This window comes from Phalaenopsis equestris, unplaced genomic scaffold (genome assembly GCF_001263595.1).
Source record: "Phalaenopsis equestris unplaced genomic scaffold, ASM126359v1 Scaffold217343, whole genome shotgun sequence".
NCBI lineage: Eukaryota > Viridiplantae > Streptophyta > Magnoliopsida > Asparagales > Orchidaceae > Phalaenopsis > Phalaenopsis equestris.
This window is the reverse complement of record NW_018235871.1, coordinates 103568-114904: the sequence shown is the minus strand read 5'-3', so window position 1 is coordinate 114904 and position 11337 is coordinate 103568.

The following is an 11337-nucleotide window of genomic DNA, read 5'->3' as shown; positions in this document are numbered from 1 at the left end:
GGGGGGGGTTGGGGGTGGTGGGATGTGTGCTTGGTTGTTGTATGTGTTGTGAAATTGGGTGTGTGTGATGTTTGGTCTTGGGTGTATGTGTATGTTGGATGTGAGTGTGTGTGTGCGTGCGCGCTACCTGTGAATGTGTGTGTGTGTGTGTGTTTTGGTTTGTGTGTGTGTAGGTTGTGAGAGTGTGTGGTGGTTGTAGGTGCATTGCTTGGTGGTTGTGGGTGTTCGTGGAGGTATTGGGTGTGTGTGTGCTGGTTGTGAGTGTGTATGGTGGTTGTAGGTGATGTGCTTGGCGGTTGTGTTGGGGCTGTGGTTGTGTAAGTTTAGGGTTTGTGGTATTCTCTCTTCTCTGGTTGATATGAAATATTACTATTTTTTTCTTTCTTTATTTAGTAATGTAATGGTTAAGATCAATGAAGTCGCTTCATCTGCAAAGTGAGATAGGGAAACCACAATCATATTTTGCAACTTCTGTCTTACGAAGATCGAGCTTGGAAATAGATCCACCACCTACTGTAACAAAGAAGGGTGACAAAATATTATGAATAAATTCAATGAAATGACAGGAAGGCACTATGATAGGTTAAAATTTAAGAACAAAAGAGATCAGTTAGAAAAAGAATGCAAGTTATGAAAGGAACTAAAATAGGGATCCACGGGCTTGGGTTGGGATCCAATCAAACGGACTATTGATGCTTCGTGGGATTGATGGATTGAGAAATTGGAGGTAATAACCAAAGCCCTAAAGGTTTGTTTTTTCATTCCTTATCCCTATAATGTGTTTTAAGTAATAAACTTTCTCATATGTTGCAGGCAGTATCAGTCGTCAATCAATTCAAATTAAGTGGCATTGAGCCAGACCTAGAGAAGATGTTGGATTGTATGTTAAGTGGGGTTATTGTAACGGACACACATGCGTTCACCCCAAGTGAGAATGGGTTTGCAAGCATACAAGAGGACTTGGAGACCGAGTAGGTAAGTGGGTCAGGTGAAGGCCCCAACCTAAACCAGAAGGAGTTGGAGTCCACATGCCGGTTGAAGTGGCCTAGGGTAGAGAAAAGGAAAAAAAGAAGAAGTTGTTTTGTCAGAAACACAATAACAAAGCTTGTAGAAGCATGCATAATTTTTGCTGGTACTTCACATGACACCTCCATAGATGACTTTCTTCGAGTTCTGAATATCTTGAAGTTAGGTTGGATAAGTTGATCTATCTAAACTCCTTGAAGTTGTTGGAGAACCAAACTTGCAGCTTGATATTCATGAAGATGCCTCCTGAACTTCCAGTCGATGATTTACATTTTTTTATAGACAATTGATTTTGTGGATTTATTTTTTATTGGCTTTGGTTTTTTTTCCATTTGTTTCACGGGTTATTTGATTTGGATGATATTGTTTTTAGCACGAACAATCAATATGTTGCTTTGTAATTATTTCTGCTCATTATAATCTGTCTTCATTTTTTAGAAGTTCTTGGTGATAAATGGATCGGTGAGCTACTATAAGGACACCCCACAAAGTTCAGTAACATGCTTTGTTTGATAAAACCCATATTTTTGGATCTACTCCATGAACAACTTTGCCATCATGGACTCGATGGCTCCTCAAGAATTACAACAAGAGAGGTGTTAGCAACGAACCTCTATATTTTATCACATAATAAATTATTGATAGAAGCGATGGAGTGATTCCAACATTCATTGGAGACAATTATCATGTATTTCTCTGTGGGTTTAAAAGCTCTTGTCAGTTTGTCAACAAAGATAATTAAGCTGGAGGATCCAACTTTCTAGACAAATCCAACAAATATTGCAAATGACCCTTGTTATATGTCATTATGTAAGGTAATTATTCTTAACACATTACTTTCAGACGTCAAAAGGAGTTGTGTGGCAATCACAACTTTAACTAATATAACAGAACTACATTGGAGCAATTAACGAAATCCATATGGATGCACGAGTATCCAACACTAAGAAAGTCGTAGACATTGGATGGTGTGGATCAACCACACAAAATGTGATGGTCGTATGTGATTTCAACATGTGTTTTACTTCTGTGATGTCTAGTTGTGAAGACTGTGAACATGATAGTCATATTTTTGCTTTTGTGATAAGAAACTGAAGACAGCTTCCCTCACCCACCTCCAAGTTCGTAAAGCCATCAACGACAATAGTTTTACTAACTATGGTATTTGGGACAGGTAAATATTGCTTGGTATATGTTGGATATCTCTTATAGTGGGGGGATATGAAGTCATTTCCAGATACGAAATATCACATTTCTGATTTAGAAAGATCCAACGGTGTTGCTCGAGGCAGGAAGAAAATGTTTAACAAAAGGCACTCCTCCTTATGCGGTGTAGTTAAAAGAATGTTTGGAGTGTAGAAGAGGAAATGAGTCATACTGTGTGATTTGCCGACGTATCCATTTCCAAAACATGTGCAGATTGTAGTGACCACGATGACGCTCTACCACTACATTCAACGACATCATTCCTGAACAGATGTAGACTTGAGCATGGCTAACGACGATCACAAGCAGGTCCATCCAGAAGTATTAGAATTTCATGTAGGTCAATCTATACTATATCCAGAGGCAAAGTTACTGGAAGGTTACATCCAAGATGACAAATGTGTCACAAAAATGTTTGAATTGCGAGAGTGGATTACAGATGCCCTTATTGGATATTGATTAGACCATTCTTGTTTATTTTATCAAGTTCGTGTTTATTTTGTGTTATCTGTGTTATTGATATTTTAGATATTGGAAGGGTTATGTCGTTTGTATTTTTTTCTTCCTTTTTTGATTCCTTTTTTGTACTTTTACTTGTAGGGTTGTGTGGCCCGTGATAAGACATTCGACGTTGTCGGTTTTTCTGGATGGTATGTTGATCCCGAAATTGCTTATATGCAACATTATAACAATGTCTTTGATGATATTTTTCACTTATGTTTTCTTACTTTGCAATAGAACCAAAAACTTGATCTTGACAAAAATAAGAATTTAACTCTTTAATTTATATTTATATTGGGATACTACACAAATATATGTATCGTTATCAAGTTATATAAGACTTTTTGATTAAGACCTGAATATCTAACCCACAAGGAAATACGCAATATGCACTATTGAACAGCAAACTTTGTATTTTAAAAAGACAATTACTTAAACTAAAAATATTTTCGTAGTAATAAAATTCAAATCTTTTTGGTATTTTTGATATTTTGACAGAATAATAACAATTTAAAAAGATAGGTTGAGTTTATGTAAAAGAAAAGCACTAAATTTGAAAAATATCTTTCTCCTTATTATTATTCAGTAATAAGTATATAAATTTTGTTGTGGAAGTAAGTGAATTGTGTTGTGCTAAATAGAATCAATTATATTATTTACCCTTACTGGAGATGCTATAAAGAACATTGGCTAATTTAATGTTTGAATAGTTCTAAAGTCCAGCTAGGCAGGGAAAATACTAGCTCTCACTCTAGAGCTCCCTCAATTCCGTCCACCTAGGGGCTAACATTCTCGTATAAGAACCTAAAATAATCAACCAAGTTGGGGGCTTTAACTTGTCACTTTAAATCTCTACACCCTTTAATGAATATTTCCCTATTTATTTGCACTCAATCATATGAACTACATTCTCATTCATATAACCTCATGTGATTGTTTCCAATTGTTGATTGAGATAAAACCATATGGATGGAAACACTAACATCTGGATTGGCCAAATAAAGAAGTAAATAAAGTGCATGGATTTAAATCATCACAACTTCTTCTAACATTAAAGATCAATACTCTTCACAACTTCCAACTTCCATCCAACACTTTAATTACTTATCATTTTAAGGAAAAAAAATAAAGAAAACTACTCAGAATCCATGGAAAAAATAAAAACACACTTTAATTTAAAAGTAGAAATTATTGTCAAACCAACAAGTAGTCTCGATTAAAACCAAAATTAGTTTAAAATAAAAGATAAAAACTTATCTCAAATCCTCCACCAAACTCTTGATGTTTCTTTGAATCTCTTCTATTTTACAACACTCTTAAAATAAATTAAAAACAAAAAGGATAAAGTAAATTTTTGTGGTGCTTGAAAATCTCTCCAAAACTATCTCTTCTATCCTTAGAACTCCTCTTCTTTTAACTCTTTTTAGAACTTTCAAGCACCCCCTTCAAATTTCTTAACTTTCTTCTTTTATAAATCTCCAAAAGGTGCCTTGGAAACTCTTCAAAATGTGCCCACATTCTAGGAATCCTCCAAAGGATGCCTCTTTTCACAAGTCTTTTAATAATATTTTCGTTCTTAGCGGTCATAACCACCCTCTTAAGCCAATAGGTGCCTCAAATACATCTTCAAAATTTGGCCAAATGAAGAAAATTGTCAAATAACTGCCTCTGGCGCTTAAGCGTGGGGCCTTTGGTGCTTAGGCGCGACCTTCTCTGTTTCACCGGCACTTAAGCGTCGGATGTAGCGCTTAGGTGCCAAAACACTTTAGTACAATTCTCATATTTTTACTCCAAATTTGATCATTTTTCACTCCTTTAAGCATTTTTTTACATTTTTCACTCCTTTAAGCCATATTTTTACTCCAAATTTGATCATTTTTCACTCCTTTAAGCATTTTTTTACTTTTTTACTTGTACCTGAAAGAAAAATTTAAGAATACCTTCCATTAAGGCGCAATATCTCAAAAATAGGTATAAAAATATGTCTAAAAATACTATATATTTTAGGTGTATCACCTGTTACTCATTACTGGTTGTTGTCACATGTGAAATCCTGATAAAGACAACCAAGTTCCTCTTTGATTTTTGAAGTTGGGGTTTTTGATGTACTTTTGCATGGTTTGTTAGTCATTTTTGGTTAGTGTCACATATGAAATTTTGATAAATGTAGCTAATTTCCTCATTTCTTTTTTATGATAGAGTCTTTGAGGTACTTCTGGATGACCTTTTCTGCATTGATATGCATATGTGACACACGTGTGCTTGGTATTAAGTGAGCTGAAGGTAATCAAGAACCCATGTTTTATATGGTCTTTTATGTTCTTGTTATGATAGGGGTTGGTGTACTTAATTTTCCTAGACCTCGCACCCGCACAAAACCATAATTGATTATTGTACAGAGGCAATTTAAAAAGTTCATGTTTATTTTATGTTCCATCGATTATTAATATTTTAGATATTGTAGATTTTATGCTCTTTGTAATTATTTTTTCTTCTTTTTGATTGCTTCTTTTTTTGTGGGTTTTTTAGGTCCATAATAAGACGTTCGACCTTGTGGGTTCTCCTTGATGGCTTGTTAGCTGTTGTTAGTTGTTGTTGGTTGGTCATGTGAAATCCCAATAAAGGCAACAAACTTCATCTCTTCTTTTCGATACAAGGGTTTTTGAGGTACTTCTGGATGGTCTTTTTTGTGATATGCATGTGTGACACAGATGAGCTTGGTATTAAGTGAGCTAAAGGAAACCAAGAACCATTTTTTTTTACAAAGTTCATTATCTTCTTATAGTGATAGATTCGTGGGTTGGTATACTGAGTTAGTTGAGACTTCATGCCTGTAAAAAATTGTAATTAATTACTTTTTTTAGCAATTTCAACTTTTTTTATGACTAAATTATCTTTTGAATCATTCAGAAAAGATGAGCGCTAATATTTTAGGGACCTCCTGATGAGTGCTCTTTCACTGCGGACTACAAACTTTTTTACTGACGTCACATCGGGCACATTGCTATGGAAGAAGTTCTACAAATGCCCTCGGCGGGCAGACAGTCCAGAGAAGTGTGAGTTCTCATGGTTGGCAGTCAGCTCTGCAGATTCAGCTGCCAATAGTGAACAGGGTTGGATGGTATCTCTAGATGATGACGTAGCTCGTGACATGCGTCGTATGGATTTTAAAATTAGTTTTATCATATTTTTATTATAATTTTAATAGTTTATTTTTTTTAGCAATATTGATATTCACCGTTAAGTGAAGTGTGTATCTTTTCATGTATTGTCCTGAAGTTGTGTTTTGCTTCTTAAGTAACAAATATTATGTTATGACAATTTTGTTGCAAACAACATTACTGCATAGAGACAGAAGTGTCATTTATCCAGAAATAGCTGCAAAACCGTTGTTTTCCAACAGCATAATTGGACAGCCAACCAGCTTATCATCCTTAACTGCTGATCAGCAACTTATCTGGATCAGCTGCTTATCAGTAATCTATTAATAAGCTGAAGCTGCCCCAAACAGACTCTAAGGGGGTGTCAGTGTCAAAATTTTATACATGTGATTCGTATATTTTTATGGTTGAATACGCTCTGAAGTAAACTATATAAATTACTCAGAATTAGATTTTTTTTATTAATTATGAGCCAAATCCTAATTTTATTATAAAAAATAGCCATTCACTAATATAAATTTTGAGATTTAACAACATTTTTTTGTAATGATTTAAAAATTTTGACATTTAAAATTTCCTTGCGACGATTTTTAAAACACCACAAAAACCCATCTTTAAAAATTTATATTCTCCAATCGAAACACATAGTAGATCAATCCCGTTCTTTCTCCTTTCTAGCTGAGCGCTTTGCATGCCAACTCTAGGAAAAAAATATTACGTTTAGAGTTCGGACGCAAGTTGCACCCGAACAAAGCATGTGATTCCTTTAGAGTTTGAGCTTCGACGCCCACCTTTCCTTCTGATTTTGAGATCTGACGCCTACTTTTCCTTCACATAGATGTTCAACACAGCGGGTTCTGCCAATCACCATCTCGATTTACCATTTGTCGGCCAGATCTGTCGCTCACCACCTAGATCCTGCATATAGTCTTTAATCTTCACAGGGTCAAGCCCCTTCTAGAGATAAAGATATCGTCCACCTTTTGTGTTCACAACTTTTTTTTTAATTAAATGGCCACTATGGTGAATTTTTGTCATCTTATTGCAAGTATTCCTGCTTTGACCTCACAATTTTTTGCTAACATTAGGTTGTCTTGAGGTTTTTATTTCTTTTTTTTTTTTTTAGGTTGCCTTAAGGTTTGAATAATAAAATTATGTTTTGCAAGATTACAAGATAATATATATATTGGAGGTAAATCATATTATATGCACAAATTGTAGATGACAAAGGATTGTTTATATTTAGTGGTCTCCAAACTACATAGTTGTTCAAAATGAAAGCTCCAAAGCCTTATCATATTCATGAATGTTATAAAATGGAAAAGAAAAATATGAGAATCTTGTAATTGTAATTTTCATTATTTTAGTTGCCATGTTGGCAATGTTTTATGATGTTTGTTGTACAGTTATTCTAGTTTAATAAGCAAATGAGTATTCTCTAATGAAGCAAGCAATGAAGATATTTACCTATTTTGTAAGCAATGTTGATTAATATCCATTTTGTATTTGATGCTCTTAAGAATATAAATTTATCCCATATATTTTTATTCCGGATGTGAAATGTAAAGGCGTACGTTAGATAGTCGGCAACCAACATAAAACTTATCAAAAAAATCATGACATGAATCCTTTTAATCATTGTGTAAGTGCTAGGACGTCCCCTTGAAGCAACGTGTGTATGGTCTGAATACACTGAAAAGTGTGCAAGGGCCGCTACAGGTTTCTGGGTGAGTGTCAAATAAGTAAGGGTTCACACATTACAGAAGGATACGGGTAAAGAAGTTAGTCCATAAAACTACTATTTGGATAGAATATTGGAATAAAGGTACTCTCACTGGTAAATTAATGAAATCAGTTGATATTATAATTCATAGAAAGATAAATAACTTATGCATTCAAGAAATTAAATGGGTTAGAGAAAAGGCTAAGGAGATTAATAACTTAGGTTTTAAACTTTGGTATTCAGGTAAGAGTCACACTAGAAATGGTGTATGTGTAATTATATATAAGATTTTGAAAGATAATGTTGTAAAAATTAATAGAGTTAGAGATAGAAATATAGCCCTTAAGATTATTTTTGATACTAGATTTTTAATATTATAAGTGCTTATGCTCCTCAAGTGGGTTTAGATATAGGTTCTAAAGATAAATTCTTGAATAACTTAGAAGAATTAATACAAATGATACCTCTTGAAGAAAGAATTTTTATTTGATTTCATTTAAATGGACATGTCGGTAGAATGATAGAAGATTTTAGAAATATTTATGGTGGATATGGTTTTGGAGTGATTAATGAAGATGGTGGAGCTACATTAGATTTTGTTTTAGTGTATCATTATGTAATTGCTAATACTTTTTTCAAAAAAGCGATGAGCATATTATTACTTATAAGTTACTTATAAGAGTATAAGAGTGAATCTAATAAAACATAAATTAATTATTTTCTTATGAGAAGAAGAGATCGTCGAAAATATAAAGATTGTAAGTCTTTCAAAGTGAGGATTCAAATACTCAACATCAATTATTAGTTCTAGATTTTAAGATGAAGATTTATAAAATAAAGAATACTAGGAATCATCCTCATAGAATTAGATGAGAGTACCAAAAAGACATAAATAAAATTATTTTTATTAGTAAAATTTAAGATTTCAAAATTTGGGATGTTCATGAGTAAGAAACTTCTATGTGGAATAAGTAACAAACACTATTAAATAAGTGAAAAAGTTGTACTTAGAGAATCAATAGAAAAAGTTTCTATAAATAAAAACAGTTTGCGATAGAATAATAATGTGCAAGAAAAGATAAAAAATATAAGAAGATATGTTTTAAAAATTGGTTTAAATGTAACAACTTAGAGAACTGGGAAAATAATAAACGACCAGCAGAGAATCTAAGAGAACAATCTGTGATGCTAAAAAATCTTCTTTTTAGTGATCTTTATAATAGATTGGATACTAAGAATGGTGAAAAATATATGTATAAACTAGCCAAATAAAGAGAAAGAATAGCAAAGATTTAACTCAAGTAAAATGCATTAAAGATGAAAATAAAAAAGTTCTTTTCTTAGAAAAAATATATTCAAAATAGATGGGTGAGTTATTTTGATAAATATTTTAATGAAGGCTCGAAAAATATGATCGACCTTAGTTATCTTAGTATCATTTATAATAATAAAATGTTTCATTTTTACCATCCCATTACTAAAAAAGAAGTTGATAAGGCTTTAAAAAAACCAAGGGAGGAAAGTCTGTAGGACCTGATGATATCCCGATTGAAGTGTGAAAATATTTTGGAGATTGAGAGTTTCTTGGCTTAATAAACTCTATAATATTATTTTAAAAACTAATATGATGCTTGAGGAGTGGAGGAAGAGTATTTTGGTTCTTATTTTTAAGACTAAAGGGGATGCACAAGAGTGTGAAAATTATAGAAGAATTAAGTTAAAGTGCCATACTTTAAAATTATGGGAGAGGGTAATTGAACATAAGTTAAGATGTATTACAAAGATTTCTCATAATCAATTTGATTTATTTCGGACAGGTTTATTATGGAAGTTATACATTTATTGAGAGGCTTGATAGAAAAATTTAGAGATAATAAGAAGGATCTGCATATGATTTTTATTGATTTATAAAAAGCATATGATAAGGTTCCAAGAGATATCCTTTGAAGATTTCTTGAGAAGAAAGGTGTTGATATGAACTACATTCAAGTCCTTAAGGATATGTACACAAGTGCTGTTACTTGTATTCGAACAGAAGGAAGATTGACTAAATATTTTTCTATCTCTGTTAGTTTATATCAGGGATCGGCTTTAAGCCCATATCATTTTGATTTATTTATGAATGATCTTATTGGACACTTACAGGAGGATGTACCTTGGAGTATATTTTTTTGCTGGTGATATCCTTCTCGTGGATAAGATGAGAGAAAAAGCTTAGAAAAAACTAGAGTGATGGAGTTCTACCATTGAGTCTAAAGGCCTTTGTTTGAGTGGAACGAAAACTGAATACATGAAATGTAAATTTAATAGTAGTAGCTCTAGTGACATAAATGTAATTGTGGGTGATCAAATGTGAACACTTTAGATATCTCGGGTCTGTCGTTCAAAGTGATGGTGATATTTATGGGGATTTTTTTAGTAGAATCCAAGTTGGTTAGTTGAAGTGGAGGAATGCTTCGGGCCTATTGTGTGATAGAAAAGTACCGCTTAGACTGAAAGGAAAATTTTATATGATGGTGGTGAGACCTGCAATGCTCTATGGCGTTGAATGTTGACCTTTATAAGAAAAGCATAAAACTAAGTTAAATGTTGTCGAGATGAGAATGATTAGGTGGATGAGTGGCTTTACACTTAGAGGCAAAATGCAAAATGAATATATAGATGATAGTGTTGGTGTAGCTCCAATGATGGACAAAATTGGAGAGAGTCATCTTAGATGGTTTGGCCACATTAAACGTCAACCATCTAATGATCGGATTAGAAGAGTAGATGCTTTAGATTCGACTTATGTTAAGAAATGCAGAGGTAGACCTAGGAAGACTTGGGCTTATTGTATAAAAAATGATCTTAATTTGTTAGAATTAAATACACCTTTTCATGCACAGGCGTGGTGGCATATACATAAAAGAAGATGTCTAGCTGTTATATATTTAAATACATAAGAATTGAGTGGTGCACACTTAAATCTTACTTTAAAAGAATATATTGAATTTTGTGGGGTTTAATGATAAGAAAATGTTAATTTGTTGGGCAATTAATGAGAAGAAAACTTTATTTCTTCCATCAACTTTCATATCTCCATAAAAGACTAATTTTTCTTCACTACTCAACAAGTTAAGAATTATTAACTTACATTCCAAACTTGAGGGAAATTGTTAAGAATTATAATAGAAAATAATTTATTTTTATAGAAAGTTATGAGGAATAAACTATTTTCTTAGAATAAGGAGATATTTCCTTTCCTATTTTATATTTATTTCCTTAGATTAGGAATTATTTATTTTCATATTTTATGTTATTTTCTATATCTTCTAATAATTAATATGAAATATAAATTAATTATTAGAGATATCATGTGATATATCTTTCCTTTCATATCGTTTCCTTTTTATTATTTTTTTTCCTATTACAGAATTTTTGTAAGAGTTATTTATTCCCCCGTTCATATCAATGAAACAATAAGAAGCATTCCACTTTATTCCGCATTATTTTGGATTTTGACATGGTATCAGAGCTTAATTTTGTACTTTAGCTATTGGTCCTCCTTTGAGAATTATTGAACTTCCTTCCTGTGATCATCTGTGCGGGAATGAAACAATAAGAAGTATTCCACTTTAAGAAAAAAATGTTAAGAATTATAATAAGAAAATAATTTATTCCTCATAACTTTCTATAGGAATAAATTATTTCATATATATATATATATATATATATATATAT